Below are 21,455 nucleotides of genomic sequence, written 5' to 3'. Positions count from 1 at the left end.
CCAGGACAAGAAGCCTGCTTGAATATCCCCCCTTCCAGCAGATGAAACGTCTGTTCTTTCCACCACTATTAATACAGTGGTAGTAGTTGTGTACTATTTACAAATTGCACTGTACCAAGACATCAAGACTACTTCAGTGACACCTCCTAACCCTGCGAAACATATTTTTTCATCCATGTAACATTTCACTAAAGTGCCTTTTCCACACTTAAAAAACATTTTCATAACGAAATAATTAAATCGGTATGGGAAGATTCTGCTACCAGTGAAGACAAATGAACCAAACAACTTATTGATTCAAACAAAGCATTTCTTGGACACTGTAAATGAGGCACATATTTCTCTTTAAGATCTGCAGTGCAGATTCTTCTTTGTATTGTCCTCAATACATTCTCTTACCAAAAATCAATAAGGAGCCTGTCGTAAAGAAGAAAAAATAAATCAACTCAATCAGCTGCGTTCGAGAGAGCCCTTTTCAAAATCAGAACATTGTTCTCCCAGGCTTGAAACATTTAAAACATTTAAATCCCGTTAATCAGTTGACATTCGTACTGGAGCTAAAACTTAAAAATAAATCCCTGATCTTTCTTGTGCACCGTGGTGTCCTTATCCATATGTTCAAGGTGACACTGATAAATTATTCTTGATAGATTGTAAAAATTAAGACCAGACTAAGTACATTTTTAAAAAAAATCGAAGGCAGTTAGGAGTTGACTGATAGCTGTGCTAGTTTTTAAACTAAGTCATGCAGACATGGATACTGAGCTGTTTGTTTCTCTCTCTTGCTTCTCCTGTAGATTGTTATCTTGCCACATTTGACATGGGACATATCTAATCTTTATCCCACTGTTTGTACCAAGTCAATCAGAAGTCTTTCAGTGGTAGTGTTATTTACTGATAGTCTGGTGCCTGCCATTGGACTGATATGGATATCAATATCAGCATCAGGAAGCATCAGTGAAATTAGGAGAAAATGGGTCGCTCATGAAGCACCACTCCATTCCATTACTGAGTTTAAATGGTTTGTGAGATCAGTGTCATTGTAGCACAACAAAGACTGTGAGATCAAAACTTGTGAGTGACTGGACATTCTTAAGATTAGGAATCAATTTTCTTTCTCTCTTAGAAGTTATTTCAATTGCTCTCCCACAAGTTCTGCTGCAAGGATAAACATTGGCCTAGGAATTCAATTTTGCCTGGAGGAGGATAGGGCTCTCCAAAAAAGCACAGGGCGTTTAGCTAAGTATGATAATAAGGCTGTTAAATGATTCTGATATGTGCCTGTGCTAACAAGGACAAGCCTGTTTGTAAGTCTGGAATTAGCACACACTTCAGACTCTAATTGTTGATTGCCATATTTTGAACTTGTCAGCAGGTATAACACTCAGGTGTAGATCAGGTGGGATTTTCATGAAATATTAGGTGCCATTTTTTATCTGAGAACAAGGAAGGTTGCGTCAAGAAACTTACTGATTCCACAGGTCCATTTCCTCATGAAAGGCCCCCTCCCACCATATTTTTGTTCTCAGAAGGCAGGGACAGGATTGAGTTGGGCACATCATCTCCTGAGGCAGGTCCAAAGTGGCAACGGAAGGTTGACAGGCAGATGGTGAGGCTGGCAGACTAGAATACCCACCTTGGTTTACTGGGGCATCGACTCAGTTGTGATGATGAATGTCAGGCTCTCAAACTCTCACCGCTCACCCGCCCAACATACCTTTTTATTAATGACTTAGAGGAGGGGGCTGAAGGGTGGATCAGTAAATTTGCTGATGACACCAAGATTGGTGGAGTAGTGGATGAGGTGGAGGGGTGTTGTAGGCTGCAAAGAGACATAGATAGGATGCAAAGCTGGGCTGAAAAATGGCAAATGGAGTTTAACCCTGATAAATGTGAGGTGATTCATTTTGGTAGGACTAATTTAAATGTGGATTACAGGGTCAAAGGTAGGGTTCTGAAGACTGTGGAGGAACAGAGAGATCTTGGGGTCCATATCCACAGATCTCTAAAGGTTGCCACTCAAGTGGATAGAGCTGTGAAGAAGGCCTGTAGTGTGTTAGCTTTTATTAACAGGGGGTTGGAGTTTAAGAGCCGTGGGGTTATGCTGCAACTGTACAGGACCTTGGTGAGACCACATTTGGAATATTGTGTGCAGTTCTGGTCACCTCACTATAGGAAGGATGTGGAAGCGCTGGAAGGAGTGCAGAGGAGATTTACCAGGATGCTGCCTGGTTTGGAGGGTAGGTCATATGAGGAAAGGTTGAGGGAGCTAGGGCTGTTCTCTCTGGAGCGGAGGAGGCTGAGGGGAGACTTAATAGAGGTGTATAAAATGATGAAGGGGATAGATAGAGTGAACGTTCAAAGACTATTTCCTCGGGTGGATGGAGCTATTACAAGGGGGCATAACTATAGGGTTCGTGGTGGGAGATACAGGACGGATATCAGAGGTAGGTTCTTTACGCAGAGAGTGGTTGGGGTGTGGAATGGACTGCCTGCAGTGATAGTGGAGTCAGACACTTTAGAAACATTTAAGCGGTTATTGGATAGGCACATGGAGCACACCAGGATGATAGGGAGTGGGATAGCTTGATCTTGGTTTCAGATAAAGCTCGGCACAACATCGTGGGCCGAAGGGCCTGTTCTGTGCTGTACTGTTCTATGTTCTATGTTCTATGTTCTATACCTTTCATTCCTTCATGCATCCCACAGACCCTCCATTCCCTCTCATATTTCCCATTTCATCTCTTGCCCTGATACCATTTCCAAGTCCTTCATGCTTCCCATGCACCTGCAGGCCCTTCATAAGCTGCATGCCCCCTACATGCCAGTCCCCTCCCTTCCACATCATGTAGCCTCCATAGCAACTCACCAAGCATCAACTATAGACCTCAGAATGTGTTTGAAATTGACATTTAAAAATATTCTGACAATCTAATTGAACAGTCAATGAAGGACATTTCAGACTTTGGTGGCACAGTGGTTAGCACTGTTGCCTCACAGCTCAGGGATCTGGGTTCAATTCCCGGCTTGGGTCACTGTCTGTGCCGAGTTTGTACATTCTCCCCGTGCCTGCGTGGGTTTCCCCCAGGTGCTCTGATTTTCTCCCTTAATCCAAAGATGTGTGGGTTAGGTGGATTGACCATGCTAAATTGCCCCTTAGTGTCAGGGGAACTAGCTAGGATAAATGCATGGGGTTATGGGGTTAGTGCCTGGGTGTGATTGTGGTCAGTGCAGATAAATGACTTCCTTCTGCACTGTAAGATTCTATGATCTATGATTCTATGTGCATGTTAGGTTGATCAGCAATGCTAAATTGCCCCTTACTGTCCCGGGATGTGTATATTAGAGGGATTAGCAGGATAAATATGTGGGGTTTTTGGCTTAGGGCCTGGGTGGAATTGTTGTTGGTGCAGACTCAATGGGCTGAATGGCGTCCTTCTGCACTGTAGGGTTTCTATTGTTAAAAATCTCTCGTTCATATAAGCCATTTAAAATTTTTAAATCACTTCAAGTGGCCAATCTGTTGTAAAAGCAAACACTTAGTTACCACAAGACAGAAAATTGTTTAATAACATCTTAAAACTGTCACTAAAACCATGAACGCAGACTTGCTAAAATAAGTGATGCACATGCATTTGAAACTCAGCCAAGAATTCATAATGTTTCCAGCTGCCAAAACAAACCCAGGGAAATTGAATCTGATGAATTGCAATAACCAAATGGTCTTTTTTGCTCAGGTACACCAAATGTTCCATCAATCAAAGCAGCTAGAAGTATGTTTCTTTCCTCGAAGTGAATGTTCCTGAAGACATTTTTTTAATTTAAAAGGATTATGGGCATGTAAAGCACTTCAGATTATACACTAGAGGTCCTGAACAGTGCTTTCTGCTGTTTTGAATGCATAAGAGCACTTTTGCAAATGGGAGAAGTATTATAACAAATCTCAGCATTTACACAATGTTGACCAGTATAATGGTGAACTGACCTTTGCAGGAGAGAGCCCTATAATCAATCAAATCCCAGAAAGTCTCCCAATCAGATTCAGAGGGTCTCTTCACAGCTCCAGCAGCAAGCATACATGAAATTACGTGCAGCCTTTTAAGTAGCGCTTGAATTCTGCATGAACACTGTGTTCACATTCAAACGACTTTAAAGAGAGGATGTACTTCATGTAACCTCTTCAATGAGCAAGCACTTTAAGAAGAAATCAAAAAGAAACCTTCAAGGGAGCCATTCCTAGTGTTGGCTTCAACTCATGGGAATGGGGAAAGCAACTCATTACCGCCCAACAACAAAACAAAAATGGGGACAAAGGTCTTAATCTGAAATTATTAAACTCAACGTTGACTCCAGAAAACTCTGCAGTGACTAATTGAAAGATGCAGTGTCGTTCCTTGAGTTTACACTGAGCTTCAGTGTAACAACGTGAGAGGCCAAGGACAGAAAGGGCAGAATGGGAGGAGGCGGAGAATGGAAATGAAGCTGTTCAGTACAACAATTTCAGATTATCACCTCTGCCTCATTTCTATTTGGTTTTGTTTTCTGGCAGTTGTTGCTGTTGGTTTTCCTATTCCAACGTAGACCTCTTCTCGACCCATCTTTTACTTTCTTTGATGTCCTATTACCGAGTCCTTTTGCATTGAACCATCATCCCCTTTGTCAATTATTCTCTCCTGCATTACATAGACTTTTCTGTTTATTTTCCCCCTCCAAACCTTTCCTTTCTCTGTACTTTGTGATGATACTGTGCCTTTAAGAAATGTTTGTGTTATGTTTCTTGTGAAGGAGATGTTAAGAATCAATTCTGTTTAATTGGGGCCAATTTGTCTGCAACCGCCTGGCCACATACTGACCACACTGACCATGCAGAAGAGTCAGGCAAGGAGGAATTGGTAGGGCTAGGGAACCGTGGTGCACCAAAAAAGTTTCTTTGTTGGTTAAAAAGAAAAAGGAGGCTTATGTTCGGATGAGACGTGAGCACTCGGGTAGTGCACTAGAAAGCTTTAGATTGGCTAAGAGGGAGTTGAAGAGCGAGCTTAGAAGGGCTAAAAGGGGACATGAGAAGACTTTGGCGGATAGGGTTAAAGAGAATCCTAAGGCGTTCTATAGGTATGTCAAGAACAGAAGGTTGGTTAGGGCAAGTTTAGGGCCAGTTATAGATGGCAGAGGGAAGTTATGTGTGGAACCGGAGGAGATTGGTGAAGCATTGAACCAATATTTCTCTTCGGTGTTCACGCAAGGGGACATGAATATAGCTGAGGAGGACACTGGGTTGCAAGGGAGTAGAATAGACAGTATTACAGTTGATAAGGAGGATGTGCAGGATATTCTGGAGGGTCTGAAAATAGATAAATCCCCTGGTCCGGATGGGATTTATCCAAGGATTCTCTGGGAGGCAAGAGAAGTGATTGCAGAGCCTCTGGCTCTGATCTTCAGGTCGTCGTTGGCCTCTGGTATAGTACCAGAAGATTGGAGGTTAGCGAATGTTGTCCCATTGTTTAAGAAGGGGAACAGAGACTTCCCCGGGAATTATAGACCGGTGAGTCTCACTTCTGTTGTCGGCAAGATGTTGGAAAAAATTATAAGGGATAGGATTTATAGTTATTTGGAGAGTAATGAATTGATAGGTGATAGTCAGCATGGTTTTGTGGCAGGTAGGTCGTGCCTTACTAACCTTATTGAGTTTTTTGAGAAAGTGACCAAGGAGGTGGATGGGGGCAAGGCAGTGGACGTGGTATATATGGATTTTAGTAAGGCGTTTGATAAGGTTCACCATGGTAGGCTTCTGCAGAAAATGCAGATGTATGGGATTGGGGGTGATCTAGGAAATTGGATCAGGAATTGGCTAGCGGATAGGAAACAGAGGGTGGTGGTTGATAGTAAATATTCATCATGGAGTGCGGTTACAAGTGGTGTACCTCAGGGATCTGTTTTGGGGCCACTGCTGTTTGTAATATTTATTAATGATCTGGATGAGGGTATAGTTGGGTGGATTAGCAAATTTGCTGATGACACCAAAGTCGGTGGTGTGGTAGACAGTGAGGAAGGGTGTCGTAGTTTGCAGGAAGACTTAGACAGGTTGCAAAGTTGGGCCGAGAGGTGGCGGATGGAGTTTAATGCGGAGAAGTGTGAGGTAATTCACTTTGGTAGGAATAACAGATGTGTTGAGTATAGGGCTAACGGGAGGACTTTGTATAGTGTGGAGGAGCAGAGGGATCTAGGTGTATGTGTGCATAGATCCCTGAAAGTTGGGAATCAAGTAGATAAGGTTGTTAAGAAGGCATATGGTGTCTTGGCGTTTATTGGTAGGGGGATTGAATTTAGGAGTCGTAGCGTTATGTTGCAACTGTACACAACTCTGGTGCGGCCGCACTTGGAGTACTGTGTGCAGTTCTGGTCCCCACATTACAGGAAGGATGTGGAGGCTTTGGAGAGGGTGCAGAGGAGGTTTACCAGGATGTTGCCTGGTATGGAGGGGAGATCCTATGAGGAGAGGCTGAGGGATTTGGGATTGTTTTCGCTGGAAAGGGGGCGGCTAAGAGGGGATCTTATTGAAACATATAAGATGATTAGAGGTTTAGATAGGGTGGATAGTGATAGCCTTTTTCCTCTGATGGAGAAATCCAGCACGAGGGGGCATGGCTTTAAATTGAGGGGGGGTAGTTATAGAACCGATGTCAGGGGTAGGTTCTTTACCCAGAGGGTGGTGAGGGATTGGAATGCCCTGCCAGCATCAGTAGTAAATGCGCCTAGTTTGGGGGCGTTTAAGAGATCCGTGGATGGGTTCATGGACGAAAAGAAATTGGTTTAGGTTGGAGGGTCACAGTTTTTTTTTAACTGGTCGGTGCAACATCGTGGGCCGAAGGGCCTGTTCTGCGCTGTAATGTTCTATGTTCTATGTTCTATGTTCTATTTGCTCCTAATTATTGTTTTATTTAAAATCCAAGTTAATGAAATTTTGTTATTGTTAGAGTTCTCCCCTGAGAATTTAGGGTAGGGGTTATTTAGGTTGAGCGAGTCCTATGAATGGGCGGAGCTAGGTTTACAGAGAGACAAGTGGGCAGTTGCTGTTTGAATCTGAAAAGGAGAAGCAGTTCTTTCTCTCTCTCTCTTTCTGGAAATTGAAGTCTGGGACTTGCTAGAAAATAGGTATCTCTCTCCAGAGGTCTGCAAAAGGCAAGAGGTGTTTTCTCCATCTCTCACTCTCTCTCTCTCTCTGGAGTTCTGCTGTTTGAGGACGAGTCTCTCTCTAGAATTCCGATGTTGGGTGACAGGTCTGTCTCTGGAGGCTGCTGTCTGAGAGTGAGAAGGCTGATGTCTTTCTGTATCTCTGTCCAGAGGTGTTAAAAGGCTGGAGGACTAACAGCTCATGTCAGTCTATGTGTCTTACTAACTGATTCTGAAGAGGAGCTTACAACTATGGGGATATTGCTTAAATTGGAACTCATAGAGATAGTTAGCAATTAGGAATTACACCTTGTCATGTTTAAGCCTTTCAATTGCTAAAGGTCATGCTAATTCTTTTTATTATAGTTAAACTGTATTTTAAATAAAGTTTGTTTTAATAAAAACTTCCTTGTGGGTATTTCACCTGGAGCGAAATACCTTAAGCTCACACTGCTGCAAACAATCGAAGTATTTGGTGCCTAGGCTAACTTCAAAATATGCCTTGGAGTTTCTATTCTAGTCCCTAACAGCTTGTATAAAATCTGTTACACCTTCAACTTTACCCTGTTAGGAACATAGGAACAGGAGTAGGCCATCTGGGCTATCGAGCCTGCTCTGCCATTCACTTAGGTCATAATTGGTTACCAGCTCAATACCACTTTCCCGTTCTAGCCCCATAATCTCATGATGTCATTCGTCTCCAGAAATCTATTAATTTCTGCCTTGAACATGTTCAATGATTAAGCTTCCACAGCCCTCTAGAGGAGAAAATTCTAAAGATTCACCACCCTCTGAGTGAAGAATTCCTTCCTAAACTCAGTCTTAAATTCTGAAACTATGTCCCATTGTTCTAGGCTCACCAGCCAGGAAGAATAGCTTATCTATGTCTACCCTGTCATGCCCTGTAAGAATTTTATAAGTTTCAATGAGATCATCTTTCATTCTTCGAAATTCGAGAGAATAAAAGTCCAGTTTCCTTAGTCTGTCCTCATAAAATAATCCTGGCATCCCGGGATTAGTCTGGCGAACCTCCACTCTTTCTCTGGGAAGGATATCCTTCCTTGGATTGGGAGACCAAAGCTGTACACAAAACTCCACACACAGTGAGACCAAGGCTCTGCAAGATACTTTTACTGCTGTTCTCAACTCCTTGTGATAAAGACCAACATACCATTTTCCTTCCTTAATTTCTTGTTGCACTTGCCCGCTAACTTTTAATAACTTATGAACAAAGACACCCAGCATCCTTTAGACATCAACACTTACCAACTCTGGTTCTTGAAAAGGAATTACAACCCACCAAATCTGGCAGCGAACTCTCTGAAACTGGTGAAGCAAGAAGTGATGTCACCTACTCAGAAACTGAAGAAATGAAAACGTTTATTGATAATTGCACCAAACCAAGTGGGTGTTTAAAAATACATGGGGCTGGTTGTACCACAAACATCCTTATCATTGGTGCACACAAATAATGTTGAGAGAAATAAAAATATAAAGGGCGATTCTTCCAACCCAGAGCAGCGCAGTGGGTTGTAGGACATAAGGGGAGGCCATTTAGCGGGCTTCCCGCTGGACACCATGTCTTTCGTGCATCTCCGGGCCCTGGATTTCCAGTGGCGTTAAATTCAAATTTTAATGTAATGAACAGGCCCAGAACTGAAGTCTTCGGGCCTCTCCCCCCACCACGGCCAGGAGTGGTTCACTCCAACAGTATTACAGTTGATAAGGAGGATGTGCAGGATATTCTGGAGGGTCTGAAAATAGATAAATCCCCTGGTCCGGATGGGATTTATCCAAGGATTCTCTGGGAGGCAAGAGAAGTGATTGCAGAGCCTCTGGCTCTGATCTTCAGGTCGTCGTTGGCCTCTGGTATAGTACCAGAAGATTGGAGGTTAGCGAATGTTGTCCCATTGTTTAAGAAGGGGAACAGAGACTTCCCCGGGAATTATAGACCGGTGAGTCTCACTTCTGTTGTCGGCAAGATGTTGGAAAAAATTATAAGGGATAGGATTTATAGTTATTTGGAGAGTAATGAATTGATAGGTGATAGTCAGCATGGTTTTGTGGCAGGTAGGTCGTGCCTTACTAACCTTATTGAGTTTTTTGAGAAAGTGACCAAGGAGGTGGATGGGGGCAAGGCAGTGGACGTGGTATATATGGATTTTAGTAAGGCGTTTGATAAGGTTCACCATGGTAGGCTTCTGCAGAAAATGCAGATGTATGGGATTGGGGGTGATCTAGGAAATTGGATCAGGAATTGGCTAGCGGATAGGAAACAGAGGGTGGTGGTTGATAGTAAATATTCATCATGGAGTGCGGTTACAAGTGGTGTACCTCAGGGATCTGTTTTGGGGCCACTGCTGTTTGTAATATTTATTAATGATCTGGATGAGGGTATAGTTGGGTGGATTAGCAAATTTGCTGATGACACCAAAGTCGGTGGTGTGGTAGACAGTGAGGAAGGGTGTCGTAGTTTGCAGGAAGACTTAGACAGGTTGCAAAGTTGGGCCGAGAGGTGGCGGATGGAGTTTAATGCGGAGAAGTGTGAGGTAATTCACTTTGGTAGGAATAACAGATGTGTTGAGTATAGGGCTAACGGGAGGACTTTGAATAGTGTGGAGGAGCAGAGGGATCTAGGTGTATGTGTGCATAGATCCCTGAAAGTTGGGAATCAAGTAGATAAGGTTGTTAAGAAGGCATATGGTGTCTTGGCGTTTATTGGTAGGGGGATTGAATTTAGGAGTCGTAGCGTTATGTTGCAACTGTACACAACTCTGGTGCGGCCGCACTTGGAGTACTGTGTGCAGTTCTGGTCCCCACATTACAGGAAGGATGTGGAGGCTTTGGAGAGGGTGCAGAGGAGGTTTACCAGGATGTTGCCTGGTATGGAGGGGAGATCCTATGAGGAGAGGCTGAGGGATTTGGGATTGTTTTCGCTGGAAAGGGGGCGGCTAAGAGGGGATCTTATTGAAACATATAAGATGATTAGAGGTTTAGATAGGGTGGATAGTGATAGCCTTTTTCCTCTGATGGAGAAATCCAGCACGAGGGGGCATGGCTTTAAATTGAGGGGGGGTAGTTATAGAACCGATGTCAGGGGTAGGTTCTTTACCCAGAGGGTGGTGAGGGATTGGAATGCCCTGCCAGCATCAGTAGTAAATGCGCCTAGTTTGGGGGCGTTTAAGAGATCCGTAGATAGGTTCATGGACGAAAAGAAATTGGTTTAGGTTGGAGGGTCACAGTTTTTTTTTTAACTGGTCGGTGCAACATCGTGGGCCGAAGGGCCTGTTCTGCGCTGTAATGTTCTATGTTCTATGTTCTATGTTCTAACAGGGTTTACAATAGCTCCCCACTAACAGGGAGCTGGCAGTCCGACCCCGCTGGAGTGAAGGGAGGCCATGGAGATCCCCCCAGGAGGCCGGGGGGTAAGATGGGGTGGGGTGCTCCCTGAGCATTGCCAGCCTGGCAGTGCCAGCCTGGCCCTCGGCACTGACCAAGGGACAAAGTGGCAATGTCCAAGGGAGTGGTCCAGAGACGTCCGGAAGGCCAGCGATCAGGGGGTCGGAGGACAGCATTGTGGGGTCATGGGGCTGGCCAGCGATCGAGCTGGCCAGCAATTGGGAGACTGGCAGTGCGGACTATTGTGTATGCACCAATCTCCGCTCTGACAGATTGGTGTATGCACAGTGGCCCATTCAGCGCTATGCTGCCGGCTTCTCCAGCGGTAATAGGCCCCACACATTGATTTTTATCGTGATTCACGCTAGAACACTCTGTGATGCACAGAGTGTGGGAGATTCATTTTGAAAATCCTGCTGAAAAACCCAACGGGGTTTACTCCAGTTTTTATGCAAATTCGGCACTTGGAACTTTTTTGGGAGAACCCTGGCCGTAATTTTATATTTATATATTTCATTCTGTCATTACATATTTCTGTAATTTGCCCAATTGCTTCCATTGATTGAGTGACCTATCTTTTGCCTAAATTACTAAAGATCACGACATGTCAGTGTACCCAATGTACAAGATGGCCTCTGTAATTGTGGTTTTGCACATACTTCCACAGTAACTTCATTGCAGTGTTAAAGTAAGCCGCACTTGTGACGAATAAATAAACTTTAAAATAAATTAACTTTAAAACTTTTAAACTTTAAACTTCAGCTCTGCTCGTATTAATAATTAAACCCAATTTCTCACCCCTCAAATGGGTGTTTTACTCAACGATATCTTATAAGTTAGAACATGGGATCAGGCAAAGCTGTCATGAGAAGGTGAACAGGAGTTTAGGATATGCCTACAGCAGATCTCATGTGACAAATTAAGAATAGAAATGGGTCTTCTAGTAAAACAAAATGAAGTCCGAAGCTGCTGTCAAGCTAAATTTGCCAACTCATCAAGTAACTGTGCTGCACTAAGGAAATTCACTGTTAGTGAAAATCTGATGTGAAATGGAAGAAGGAATCTGTCACAAAGAAGATGCCCAAGACCAAATGTGTCATGAGAATAAGGGCCAACCACTGGCCTCATCTACAGAAGCACATGTCAGAACGAAAATCATCGGAAATACATTGTGTTTCCAGGTACTTCAGCAGACCTAATCAAAATGATTCCAGCAAAGATTTCAGAGCAGCAGCAAATTGCTGTGTCTGCTTCATGGAACAAAAATATCTAGTGTTGCCGTGGAAGACCTAGATGGCTCAGGGACTGCCGAAAGTCCTTGATGCTTAAATTACCAGTTCCCAACAATTCATCATCAGGCAATGGGAAAAACACAAGTACCCATTATGCCACATCAGCAACATTGATGAAATGCCCATGGATTTTGATATGCCCAGCAGCTAAATTGTGGTCAAAAACAATTCCAGTGAAAACCACAGGGCGGCACGGTGGCACAGTGGTTAGCACTGCTGCCTCACAGCGCCAGGGATCCAGGTTCAATTCCCGTCTTGGGTCACTGTCTGTGTGGAGTTTGTGCGTTCTCCCTGTGTCTGCGTGGGTTTCCTCCGGGTGCTCCAGTTTCCTCCCACACTACAGAGATATGCTGGTTAGGTTGATTCTAAGTGCCCAATGGGCAAGCATAGTTAAATGAATTTATGGCACTCGGACATACCAGTAGGGAAGGGGCAGTGGGCCCTAGTTCCTCTCAAGAGGCCAGCATCAGACTTCTCAGGGGACATTGGGCAAATGCCGATGTGCCAGTATATCACCCTACCCCCTGACATCACCAGCCCCAACAACTCCCCCCCGATCACTGGCCCTGACCCAACTCCCCCCCGACCCCCAAGCGCCAATGGCCAGCCTCCTGATGTCTGGCCCCGACCTCTGGGATCAGGAGTTGGGACATCTTGTTGAAGTTGTACAAGACATTGGTAAGGCCACACTTGGAATATTGCGTACAGTTCTGTTCACCCTATTATAGAAAGGATATTATTGAAAATGGAAAGAGTGCAGAAAAGATTTACGAGGATGCTACCGGGACTTGATGGTTTGAGTTATAAGGAGCGGCTGGATAGACTGGGACTTTTTTCTCTGGAAGGTACGAGGCTTAGGGGTGATCTTATAAATGTCTATAAAATAATGAGGGGCATAGATCAGCTGGATAGTCAATACCTTTTCCCAAAGGTAGGGGAGTCTAAAACGAGAGGGCATAGGTTTAAGGTGAGAGGGGAGAAATACAAAAGGGTCCAGAGGGGCAATTTCTTCACACAGAGGGTGGTGAGTGTCTGGAACAAGCTGCCAGATGTAGTAGTAGAGGCGGGTACAATTCTGTCTTTTAAAAAGCGTTTAGACAGTTACGTGGGTAAGATGGTTATGGAGGGATATGGGCAAAACACAGGCAATTGGGACTAGCTTAGGGGTTAAAAAAGGGGCTGCATGAACAAGTTGGGCTGAAGGGCCTGTTTCCTTGCTGTAAACTTCTATGATTGCATGACTGTATGACTCTATGACTACTCAGCCAGCATAGCAGGGTGGGAAAATCATGGCCAATGAAATTTGATAGTTTTAAAATGCATTGATTGTGGTTAAAGGGATTTTTATTGAATTCATTCATTCAATAAACTAAGAACAGAGAACAAAGAACAAAGAAAATTACAGCACCGGAGCAGGCCCTTTGGCCCTTCAAGCCTGCACCAACTATGCTGCCCGACTGAATTAAAACCTCTTACCCTCCCAGGGACCACATCCCTCTATTCCCTTTCTACTCATGTATTTGTCAAGACGCCCCTTAAAAATCACTACCGTATCTGCTTCCACTACCTGCCCCAGCAGCGAGTTCCAGGCACCTACCACCCTCTGTGTAAAACATCTGCCTCGTACATCTCGTTTAAACCTTGCCCAAAAAGCTTTTGACTATCCACTCTGTCTATGCCCATCATAATCTTGTAGACTTCTATCAGGTCACCCCTCAACCTCCGTCATTCCAGTGAGAACAAACCAAGCTTCTCCAAACTCTCCTCATAGCTAATGCCCTTCATACCAGGCAGCATCCTGGTAAATCTTTTCTGTACTCTCTGCAAAGGCTCCACATCCTTCTGGTAGTGTGGCAACCAGAATTGAAAACTATATATTTTTTAATTTGATTTATTATTGTCACATGTATTAGCATACAGTGAAAAGTATTGTTTCTTGCGCGCTATACAGACAAAGCATACTGTTCATAGAGAAGAAAACGAGAGATTGCAGAATGTAGTGTTACAGTTGTAGCTAGGGTGCGGTCTAATTAAGGTTCTATAAAGCTGCAACATGACTTGCCAATTTTTAAATGATGAAGGCAGGCATGCCATATGCCTTCTTGGCTACCTTCTCCACCTGTGTTGTCACTTTCAGTGACCTGTGTACCTGTACACCCAGATCCCTCCGCATATCAATACTCTTAAGGATTCTGCCATTTATTGTATATTTCCCATCTGTATTCATGCATTCCAAAATGCATTACCTCACATTTGTCTGGATTAAACTCCATCTGCCATTTCTCCACCAAAGTCTCCAACTGATCTATATCTGTTGTATCATCTGACGGTCCTCATCGCTGTCCACAATTCCGCCAACCTTTGTGTCATCCGCAAACGTATTAATCAAACCAGTTACATTTTCCTCCAAATCATTTATATATATTACAAACAGCAAAGGTCCCAGCACTGATCCCTGAGGAATGCCATTTGTCACAGTCCTCCATTCAGAAATGCACCCTCCACTCTTACCCTCTGTCTTCTTTCACCGAGCCTGTTCTGTATCCACCTTAAGAAGTCTCACAACACCAGGTTAAAGTCCAACAGGTTTATTTAGTAGCAAAAGCCACTAGCCTTTGGAGCGCTGCCCCTTCGTCAGGTGAGTGGGAGTTCTATTCACAAACAGGGCATATAAAGACACAAACTCAATTTACAAAATAATGGTTGGAATGCGAGTCTTTACAGGTAATCAAGTCTCAAAGGTACAGACAATGTGAGTGGAGAGAGTGTTAAGCACAGGTTAAAGAGATGTGTATTGTCTCCAGACAGGACAGTTAGTGAGATTTTGCAAGCCCAGGCAAGTCATGGGGGTTATCTGTAACCCCCATGACTTGCCTGGGCTTGCAAAATCTCACTAACTGTCCTGTCTGGAGACAATACACATCTCTTTAACCTGTGCTTAACACTCTCTCCACTCACATTGTCTGAACCTTTGAGACTTGATTACCTGTAAAGACTCGCATTCCAACCATTATTTTGTAAATTGAGTTTGTGTCTTTATATGCCCTGTTTGTGAACAGAACTCCCACTCACCTGACGAAGGAGCAGCGAGCGCTCCGAAAGCTAGTGGCTTTTGCTACTAAATAAAGCTGTTGGACTTTAACCTGGTGTTGTGAGCCTTCTTATTGTGTTTACCCCAGTCCAACGCCGGTATCTCCACATCATGACTGTATCCACCTTGCCAGCTCACCTCTGATCCCATGCAACTTCACCTTCTGCACCAGTCTGACATGAGGGACCTTGTCAAAGGCCTTACTGAAGTCCATGTAGACAACATCCACTGCCCTACCTTCATCAGTCATCTTCGTCACTTCCTCGAAAAACTCGATCAAGTTAGTGAGACATGACATCTCCTTCACAAAACCATGTTGCCTCTCACTAATACGTCCACTTATTTCCAAGTGGGAGTAAATCCTGTCTTGAAGAATCCTCTCCAATAATTTCCCTACCACTGACGTCAGGCTCACCAGCCTGTGATTACCTGGATTATTCTTGCTACCCTTCTTAAACAAAGGAACAGCATTGGCGATTCTCCAATCCTCTGGGACCTCCCCTGTAGCCAGTGAGGGTATAAAAATTTCTCTCAAGGCCCCAGCAATTTTGTCCCTTCCTTCTCTCTGTATTCTGGGGTATGTCCCATCAGGCCCGGGGGACTTGTCCACCTTAATGTTTCTCAAGAACCTAAATGCCTTCTCCTTTTTGATCTCAACATAACTCAAACTATCTATACACCCTTCCCCAGACTCATCATCCATCAAGTCCTTCTCTTTGGTGAATACTGACACAAGGTATTCATTTAATACCTCGCCCATTTCCTCTGGCTCCAGGCATAGATTCCCTCCCCTGTCTTTGAGTGGGCCAACCCTCTCCCTGGCTACTCTCTTGCTCTTTATATATGTATAAAAAGCCTTGGGATTTTCCTTAATCCTGCTGGCTGATGACTTTTTGTGACCCCTTTTAGCCCTCCCTACTCTTGCTTAAGTTTCTTTCTATTTTTCTTGTATTCCACACCTGCGTTGTGTGTTCCCAGCCTCCTAGCCTTGAGAAATGCTTCCTTTTTCTCTTTGACTAGGTTCACAATATTTCTCATTATCCAGGGTTCCCAAAACTTGCCATACTTATCCTTCATCCTTACAGGAATGTGCAGGTCTTGAATTCCTATCAACTTACACTTGGAAGCCTCCCACATGCCACATGTAGATTTGCCCTCAAACATCTGCCCCCAATCTACATTCTTCAGTTCCTGCCTAATACTGTTTTAATTAGCCTTTCCTCAATTTAGCACCTTCACTTGAGGACTACACTTATCTTTATCCATCAGTACCTTAAAGCTTAATGAATTGTGGTCATTGTTCCAGGACTGCTCCCCTACTAAAATGTCGACCACCTGGCTGGGCTCATTCTCCAATACCAGGTCCAGTATGGCCCCTTCCCTAGTTGGACTATCTAAATACTGTTTCAAGAAGCCTTACTGGATGCTCCTTACAAACTCTGCCCCATCCACGCCCCAAGCACTAAGTGAGTCCCAGGCAATATAGGGGAAATTAAAATCTCCCACCACAACAACCCTGTTATTTTTACACCTTGCCAAAATCTGCATACATATCTGTTCCTCTATCTCCCGCTGGCTGTTGGGTGGCCTATACTAAATCCCCAACATTGTGACTACACCCTTTCTATTCTTGAGCTCTACCCATATTGCCTCGCTGTGTGAGCCCTCCGAGTTGTCCTCCCGCAGTACAACTGTGATGTTCTCCTTAACCAGTAGTGCAACTCCCCCATCCTTTTCACATCCTCCTCTATCATGCCTGAAACATCTGTATCCTGGAATATTAAGCTGCCAATCCTGTCCTTCCCTTAACCAAGTCTCTGTAATGGCAACAACATCATAGTTCCTAGTTCTAATCCAAGCTCTAAGTTCATCTGCTTTACCTGTTACACTTCTCGCATTGAAACAAATGCACTTCAGTCCACCAGACCCTCTTTGATTAGTAATCACACCCTGCTTGCTCTTGCTCTGAGTCTTACTGGCCCTACTCTCTAGTTCCCCTTCAGTTAATTTACCTTTGCTTTGATTCCCACTTCCCTGCCAAACTAGTTTTAATCCTCCTGTGTGACGCTAGCAAACCTCCCTGCCAGAATATTTTGCCCCTCCAGTTTAAATGCAACCTGTCCTTCTTGTACAGATCCCACCTGCCCTGGAAGAGGTCTAAGTGGTCCAAATATCTGAAACAAATTATGCCATATTCATTTTATATGAATTACTAGTGTTATTGTTTCCACATTTGAAAATGCAACTTTACACAGAGCAGTTCACATTTTATGGAAACATAGAACATAGAAAATAGGAGCAGGAATAGGCTATTTGGCCCTTCAAGTCTGCTCTGCCATTGATTATTAGCATGGCTGATCATGCAACTCAGTAAATCATTAATAACTATTAATATTTGGTGTTCAAAAAGGAAATGAGGAAAGTCCAGGCCCAACAAGTTCACTTTAGGGTGAAATGTAAGAGCAACAAGCCCAGAGAACCTTGGATGCATCTGAACATTGAGGACTTGATAAGAAAGAAAAGAGAGGCTTTTAGCAGGTACCAAGAGAGCAAATCAGCAAAAGCCCCAGTCGAATATGCAGTGAAGGATGGAACTTAAAAAAGCAATTAAGAGAGCAAAGAGGGGACATGAGAAAGCACTTGCGGTAAGATTAGGGAGAATCCCAAGATATTCTGTAAGCATAGTAAAGGGAAGAGGGTAATCAGGGGAAGAGTAGGGTCAATTTGGGACCAAGGGGGCAATCTGTGCATTGAGCCAGAGGACACTGGTTGGCTGTTAAACATGCTATCCACATAACTCTCAGCCTCGTGGATGGGTCACAGTGTCTCCAGCCGCTGCCACTCGAGCTTCGAAACCTAGAGCTCAAGTTTTTGCAGTTGGGACCACTTTCTGTACATGTGGTCATCTAGGATGCTAGTATATTCCATAATTTTCCACATATGACAGGACACACATTCCACTCGGCTGACCTCAGCTGCCACGCCTCAAACTTAAATATACTTTGTCTTACTTGCTAAGTTTTCTAATTAATTAGTCTTAAAAGATACTCCGCTTAGAAATCATAGAAACCCTACAGTACAGAAAGAGGCCATTCGGCCCATCGAGTCTGCACCAATCACAATCCCACCCAGACCCTACTCCCATATCCCTACATATTTTACCCACTAATCCCTCTAACCTACGCATCTCAGGGCACTAAGGGGCAATTTTAACATGGCCAATCAACCTAACCCGCACATCTTTGGACTGTGGGAGGAAACCGGAGCACCCGGAGGAAACCCACGCAGACACGAGGAGAATGTGCAAACTCCACACAAACAGTGACCCAAGCCGGGAATCGAAGCCAGGTCCCTGGAGCTGTGAAGCAGCAGTGCTAACCACTGTGCTACCGTGCCGCCCATTAACTTAGTCTCCTTGCCTAATTCTACTTTGACCTACTTATCTTTGTATTACTTGTTATAATCACTTGTCACTTTACTGTGCTGGCTCTAACTTTTACTTATCCCTGGCGCTTCTCAGTTAATGCCTTAATATTACACTTTCCTAATTTACTGCTATTTAGGGTCAGTCCCTGATGGCAGTTGCTTACCAGCCAATTCCGAGTCACCAATCTTACTCACCCAGTCAGCTACTTCCTCTTGCCCTGCCTCACTTTCTGAATCTTGGCATCAGCTCAGGAACTCTGCCTCTGGATTCAGTGGTGGTTCAATGCTCCGATCAGCTGCTCCCCATCAAGTTCGCTCTCTCTTCAAACTTGCTCTGTGCCCTCTTAGGTTGATGTAAAAGATCTGACGGTATTATTTCAAAGAAGAGAAAAGGAGATACCCAGGTGTCCTGCCCAATATTTATCCCTCATTCAACATCACAAAACAGATTATCTGGTTATTATCACATTGATGTTTCTGGGAGCTTGCTGTCTGCAGATTGGCTGCTGCATTTCTGCAGCCTTTGAGACTGTTGACTAAACCATCCTCTCTCAATGCCACTTCCCAGTCATCCGGATGGGAGGGACTGTGCCAGTTTGATTCCATTCTTGTCTGATTGGAGCCAGGGAATCACATGCAATGCCTTCTCTTCCTACTCCCACACTGTTAACTTTGGTGTCCTCCAAGTATCTATCCTGGGCCCCTTCCTACTTCTGATCTAAATGCTGTCCCATGCCGACATCATCCAAAAGCAGAGCATTAGCTTCCATTCATGTCGGTTAATGACACATCATCACTTCTCTTAACTCCTTCACTGTCTTTATATTATGAGATTGCTTGTCTGACAACCTTTACTGCCTGAGTGGATAATTCCTGCGGTGAAGTACTGGGGAGTAGCATTGCTTTGCTGCAAACTCTGTTTCCTGTCACTTATCACTCTCCTTGGCAAATGTCTTAAAATGAACTAGGCTGTTTGCAATCTTGGCCCTTAGATCATTTTCTATTTCCACATCTGTATCATCAGAAAGACCATTTATTTCCATCTCTGCAACATCACCTGTTTCTTTCTTGTCTCAATGTATCTGCTGCTGAAGCCCTCATTCATGCCTATGTTAACTCTACACTTGACTATTCCAATGAACTCCCTACAAGCATCCCATATTCCCTCCATAAAAATGAGGTCATGCAAAACTCTGCTCCTTATAAGCAATGTGTCCCATTCACCAATTAACCCTATGTTTGCTAATCTACTGGTTAAGCAACATCTGCGTTTTAAAATCCCATATTGTTTTCAAAACCTGATGCATTGTCACCTTTGCCTTCCTCTCTAATTTCCTCCAGCCCCAAAACCCTCTTTGATATCCATGCTCCTCTAACTTTGGCCTCTTAAGAATCCATGACTTTAATCACTCCATCACTACTGGCATTGCTTTCAGTTAGCTAGGCCCTAAACTCTGGAATTTCCTTCATAAACCTTTCCATCTCACTACCTGTCCTTCCTCTTTTAAGACACTCCTTAAAACCTATAACTCTAACCAAGCTTTTGATAACCTACTCTAATGCTGCTCTGGTTTCCTCCCACAGTCCGAAAGATGTGCTGGTTAGGTGTATTGGCCATGCTAAAGTCTCCCTCAGTGTACCCGAACAGGCGCCAGAGTGTGGTGACTAGGGGATTTTCACAGTAACTTCACTGTAGTGTTAATGTAAGCCTACTTGTGACACTAATAAATAAACTATCTCCTTAAGTGGTTCAGTGTCAAAATTTGTCTCACAATGTTACTGTAGAGCACCTTGGAACATTTTATTACATTGAAACCTATATATATATATATATATATGGAAGTTGTTGGTGTATGTCAGTGGTTCCCAAACTTTTTTCACAGGGCCGCACTTTCGGAATAAAAATTTGCTCGCGCCACACCAAATTTTTTATTCATAAGAAATATATTCAAAAACAAAAAAAAACAACTCCTAGCAGTGCTTGATTCATAACATAGAACACCACTACTTTATAATATGATCATGGGACATCCAGAATGTATAAAACAATGCAGCTACATAAAAACATCTATCCATTATTAAATGTTTCTTTGATTGTCCTTGAATCTTCCCGCCACACTTGCCATTCTCTCTCACTGCACCAGTGTGGCGCGCCACACCCTTTGGGAACCACTGGTGTATGTACAAAATTAACAATGAAAAACAAATCAAACCGTAATTTCATACTCCAAAATATATTTCATATTTTGTATTTGTAATGGATCACACCATATGATATAACTGCAAAACAAATCAACATCTGAAGTGTTCTTTCCTTCCATCTCTGAACTCTTTATAATAAATCAATAGTAACAGAATAAAGTGTAAATCTCTTTAAAAGGTGGACATAGCCTGTTAAATAAATGATCAATAATTTTATCTACACCATTAGAGGCTTGAAATTTTACTGTTTGTTCGTCAGAAAGAACAGGATTAAAATTCACTTAGCAATCTGCACATTGCATATGTATAACCAGTATTTATACTTGACATTTTTGATCAATAGATTAGGGAGCAGTTAAAGACCTCGGCAACTCTGTGGTACGAAGAAATCAGCCTCCGTGCAATGCACTGATCTTAAGTCTAATTACATTAACTGTTACGATGCTATCCATTGCTCTTTCTTTGTTTGCCTGTTTTTCACCAGAGAATGAGTGAGGAGTGCCACTTGAATATCTGCAACGGCACCATCTCAGACCGGCACCGTGAACGTAATGATAACATCTTAGGATGCTGAAAAAGAATGAGAAACAATCGTAACACCGAGGCATTGGAGGAAATATCAGGTCAGATGACCAAAAGGTTAGTCAAAGAGATAGGTTTTAGGGAGCATCTTAAAAGAAAAGAGGAAAGTAGAGAGATGGAAAGAAGGAATTCCAGAATTTCAGACCAATGCAACTGAAAGTATGGCCTTCAATGGGGAAGTGATTTTAGTTGGGGATATACAAGGAACCAGGGGCCAGAAAATCCTAACCATTGAGTTCCACCATTTTCTTTTCCTGCAAAAAACAAAGTAAGGAACCATTTAACCGGCAAGTAAT

Source organism: Mustelus asterias, chromosome 1, assembly GCF_964213995.1.
Source record: "Mustelus asterias chromosome 1, sMusAst1.hap1.1, whole genome shotgun sequence".
Taxonomy (NCBI): domain Eukaryota; kingdom Metazoa; phylum Chordata; class Chondrichthyes; order Carcharhiniformes; family Triakidae; genus Mustelus; species Mustelus asterias.
Note: the sequence above shows the minus strand (reverse complement) of the source record.